Source organism: Sciurus vulgaris (genome assembly GCF_902686455.1).
Source record: "Sciurus vulgaris genome assembly, chromosome: 8".
Lineage (NCBI taxonomy): Eukaryota > Metazoa > Chordata > Mammalia > Rodentia > Sciuridae > Sciurus > Sciurus vulgaris.
Window position 1 is genome coordinate 141,992,191 of NC_136468.1, and position 5,048 is coordinate 141,997,238.

General features: G+C 54.0%; 1 long non-coding RNA gene across 1 annotated transcript; it reads right to left on the minus strand.

The window, feature by feature from the left end:
- Positions 1-943: 943 nt before the first annotated feature.
- On the minus strand, positions 944-4,794 carry LOC306667038. The gene is made up of 3 exons (XR_013765436.1): positions 4,652-4,794; positions 2,932-3,026; positions 944-1,855 (listed from the first exon to the last, which is right to left on the minus strand). It is a non-coding gene; the product is annotated as an uncharacterized lncRNA (long non-coding RNA).
- Between the last annotated feature and the right edge of the window lie 254 nt (positions 4,795-5,048).

The window sequence follows — 5,048 nt, forward strand, 5'->3', positions numbered from 1 at the left end:
TGGGAGAGGGTGCAACAGGCTTAGCGAGGGAAGGCGGAGCTGGGGGCGGGCTCCTTGACCCTGGGGAGCGCCCAGCTCCGTGGGTCCAATGATGGACAGTCTCTGTGTTGGAGAGGCCAGGCCCTGATGCAGACGGTCAGGACCAGGAGGCGACACCCTCTGCATCTCTCTTCTTCATGCACCTGTCTGGGGACCTCAGCAGCGTCCAGGGTGAGTGACGGCAGACCTGGGGCAGCAGAAGGGAGGAATGCATTTCCACCTGAAAAATGCAAATGGGATCCCATTCCTGTCTGCTTGGACGGCTCCCCGGGGGCCTTGCGTGAGGGGTTCCCCTGCCACTGGCTATGGCACCAACTCCAGTGCCCAGGCTGGCATCTTGGGTGTGCTTTTGGGACCCACCCCTGCGGACAGGAGGGAAGGGCCCGTGTGGGCCTGGGAGTGGGTGAGACAGCGGCCTGGGCTGGCCACGCCTTTAGCGCCCGCGTGGCTCAGTCACTGGAGCGGTTCCCCAGGGAGGGGTGACCTTGGGCCAGGCTTTGCTATTGGGGGAATCCTGCGAGGAGCCACCAGCTGCAGGTCACCTGCTGACAGCGCTCTCAGCCACGGGAGCGACTTTTTTCTTACAGAGGGACCTGGGCAGTGTGTTTTTGTGTCCAGCTCAAGGGGCTGCCCAGCCCAGGTGCCCTGGCTCCGGAGAACTCGCGTGTTGCCTCACGTGGCGGCTCTCTCGGGCTCCGCTTCCGCCCCTCTGGCTTCCTCTCATGCTCAGATGCCACGTGGTCTTTGGCCCTCGCACGTCTCCGCCTGAGAAGATCTTGCCACCTGCCTTCATCTGACTGATGTCTACTCGCGTTTCCAATCTCAGGTCAAATGCCCCTTCCTCCTGGGAACCCTGGGGACTTCCGGTAGTGTCCCAGCAGTGCCCCAGACTTCCTGTCCGCACTTGCCACTGCAGATTGCTTGTTGAGAGCTCTTGCTGGGGAGCCCTTTTTCGTATTGAACCGCAGGCTCCCTGGGCTTGGGCTCCTCATGGGGAGCACCCGGCCCGTGGAAGTCCTCAACCACTGTCCCTGTCCCTTCTCTCTTCCCACTGGGTTGGCGAAGGCCTTTTTCTCTAACACTTTATTTGACACTGAAAAATGCATTCACAAGTCCTTATGTTTAGGATTTGCCATCGTGAGGACATGGAACTGGGGGACGGTTTCATTGTTTGCCCTGTCAACTCTAAGTTGCAATATATTTTTAAAAATAGCTTAGGAAAAAAGCAGATCTAACCTCAAATCCCCATTCTCTGCTCGCTGTGTGGCCTCGGGTAAGCCGCTTCACCTCTCTGATTCTCTGTGTTCTCATCTGGACATTGTCTTCACCTCCTAGATAAAAGGAGACATCCTACAGAGCCCAGCTTAACACGGGGCACAGGGTAGGGGCTGGGTAGATGCCATTTGCCCGCCTCTTCTCAGGTGCAGGTAGATCTCTGTGCTGATTGCCACCTCTCAGAGACAGCATCAGGCGACGAGCTGGAGATAAACATGCTGGCTTAATCTTCTGACCATCCTTGCTGCCGGCCGCTCTGGGGCCAAGCTTGTTTGCCGTGGAAGATGCTCTGATGGCGCCTGAGGAGGTTTGTTTAACTGATGGCTTTTGGGGGCTGGGCCAAAGGATCAGGAGACCAAGGGGCACCTGGTCAGGTCAAAGGGGTTTGACAGACAAGCTGGGGCAGAAGTCTGGGGAAGCACTGATCCAAAGCGGAGCGACTTGTTAATCTCTGTTGCTTTTGGAGAAATGGTTTTCAGGCCACCTATGGAGGCCGGGGAGGGACTTCTCACCTCGGAGGTGGCTCTGGACTTGGAACACTCTGGACAGGAGAAATGGATTAGTCTTAGGGAGTGGGTTTCCAGGCCCAAAGGACTCCTGGCGTGACACCCCCCCCGGTCTAGACGCTGGGTGGCAAGGGGGAATCCCTCTGGCCCCAGCCTGGGAACCTCTTCTCTATATTCGTCACTTCCATAATGACGCCTGCTGGGACCCGGTGAGGCAGGAGGCCCGGCGGCCCGGGAGGAGTGGCAGTGAGCTCACTTGCCGTGCTTGGCGAGCCGTCCTCAGCAGGGTGCAGATTGAACTGCTGTGTCTAACGCAGCCGAGCAGCTCATCACGAATAGGAGCCGTATGGGGGGATTCTTCCATAGCTAACTATTTTATGGAATAAAATTAACTATTTTGTTGAGCCATCGTCTTTGTAATTTGTAAACCATGTAAACGAGGATGGTCAGCACCATCATCCACCCTTTGACTCACTCGCTTCTTCACATCCACACTCTTTGTTTTTATTTTTTGGTACCAGGGATTGAACTCAAGGGCGCTGAGCCACTGACCCCCATCCCGAGCCCTTCTTTTTGTATTTTATTTAGAGTTAGAGTCTCGCTGAGTTGCTGAGGCTGGCTTTGAAATGGCGATCCTCCTGCCTCAGCCTCCGGAGCCGCTGGGATTCCAGGCGTGCACCCCCATACCTGGCAAGTCTTCACTCCTTTATCCATTCTTCCTTCTATTTTTTCAACCCTGGGGTTTGAACCCAGGACCTTGCACATGCTGGCCTGGCACTTTCCCCCTGGGCTAGACCACGGCTCCATTCTTTCCTATTTGTGTGTGTCCATCCATCTGTCTATCCACCCTTCCATCCATACATCCCTGAATCCTGCGTCCATCCACCCACGAGTTCACCCATCCACCCAACACCTGTCCATCCACTCTCTTCTTTCTCCTATGTTCTTTAATTAATTACTCCTTCCTTCCGTGGGCCTTTACTAAGGACTGGCTCTGTCCCTTGTCTTGTTGCGTATGGTAGAAAGATAAGACCTGATCTCAGAGCAGAACATAACTAGACAATACAACTAACTAGATAACTGCCAACATAACTAGGTAATTGCCATTGACCAAGATGAACATCGGGGCTTCTTAAGCTTGCGCGTTGCTTTAGGCCAAGTGTCCGTCAGCGAAGTCCCGAACTCTGAGTGACTTGGGCAGGGGAACTGCTTTGACTGGAAAGCAGAAGGAGGGACGTGTAGCACTGAGGGAAGATGCCATCTTAGTGACCCTTAGCTCTGCAAAATCCTTAGCTTCTTCTGCAACCTCTGTTCTCAACCGCTTTCTTTCCTAAGCACTGATTCTTCCAGAAGTCAGCTTGGAAACAGCCCAACCTTCCAACTTCAGAGAACGTTAAGTACACAACGATACCTCCAAATCATCAGGAGCTGGGCAAATTTTGAAATTTGAAAGGTAGAACTCTGTGGGCTAGTAAGGAAAAGGGTTCAGGTTTCAAGAGACTTTTTTTTTTGTTTGCTTTTGGAGAAAGGGTCTTGAACTCCTGGGCTCAAGCAACCTTCCTGTGTAGCTGAGACCACAGGCCTGTGCCACTGTGCCTGAACGGCCGAGAGGCGTTTTTAAATAAAGAAAATGAAGCCACAGGACAGCAAGCCTAGGAGGGTCCCTCTGAAGGTTACGTGAGATGACAGGCGTGGTCAGGACCCCCGCCCTTCTTTCCATAACTGACCATTCCTTTATGTTGGACTACAATCAGAAACTTTCTAGAATGTCAAAGAGTTGTTTTTACTCAGCATAGCATGCCCCAAACCTAGGGCAGTGTCTGGCACGCAGAAGGAGCACAAGAAATGTTTGTTGAATGAATACATGTTTGCAAGGCAGAGCATTCTTTCTTTGGAGTACACGAGTTAAGGTTTCATTAGGGACTTGTGGCTTTCTCTTTGTTATAGAAAACACATGGATGTTTTACTGCAGATAGATCCTTGGGTGGTGGAGAGCAAGCAGGAAGAAACTCTGTATCGGTTGAGTGAAAGGGAATGGAATCCCTCCTCCACACCCCATAACCTTCCCCCAGAAAGGGACAGGTGAGCTCGCAGGCTGGGCCGGCCCCGTGCCTACTGCAACATTTTTTAAAATTTAAAAAGAAAGTTAAAGAAAAAAAAAAAAAAATCCTTGGCGCCTCCAGCCCCTCCCCCGCCCTCCAGGAAGGGATTTCACAGTGCGGTGACAGGTCTCTGCTGATGCAAACTGTTTTTCATGTCCAATTAGGGCAGGGGGCCTTCCGTGTGTCAGCCTCCCCCTCTCCCCCAGGGGAAATGCCAAACCTGTCGGAGGACAAATGGCAGCTTGTGTGTGTTCCTGCCCCGGCGGTGCTGAGACCGTAAAGCCCTGGACCCTCTTTCTGGGCATTAGAAGGCTGTTGACAGTCCCTCTGTCTGACCTCTTGCACAGTCCCAAGGACAGAAAGAGGAAGAAAACAAACAGAGAAGTTGACTGAATCTGTTTGTTCGGAGGAAACTCAAAGAGTGTTTGACAGTCAGTCAACGCCAGCCTAGCCTGCTTTAATCTACAACATGGGCGGGGTGGCCAGGGTCCAGGGAGGAGCATGACAAAGGGAGGGGGGGTGCGGGAGGGGCCCCGGTGGAGGGAGCTCCCCCCAAGAGCACATGGAATCGGGAAGGACCTTGTGAGCTCCTAGGTGCAAGGGATTCTGTCCCGGTCATTTACTCTTTTGCTTATTCAGTCACTCATTCTTCCCTCCTGCCGACCTCCCTGCCTCCCTGCCTCCCTGCCTCCCCCACTCCCTTCCTTCTCTCTCTCCATAGTCACTCACTGGGCGCAGCACATGCCAAGCCCTGAGGAACAGGGTGGAGCTCAATCCATGGAGACCCCATCTCCGGACGCTCCCTTTCCAACACTGGGCACGTGGCTGGGCACCTCAAGCCATGACAAACACGAAGGTCAGAGACGGTGTTGGTGGAGGCCAAGGCCCCACGGGCGCTCAGCCGAGGACTGTTTCGGGAAGGCAAAGGGGAAGGCCGGTCTGTGGATCTTGAAAAAGCCGTGAGATGAAGCGAAGGCAAAGCCATGCGTTTGTGCAAGAAGAACATTCTAGACAGGGTGAGGAGAAGGTGCATAGGGCCGCCTGCCAGGAGAGAGATGCCTGGAGGGTTTGAGCAACAGCTAGCTGACCCGAGAGGCTGGAGCAGAGAGAGCCGGGAGGTGGGAGG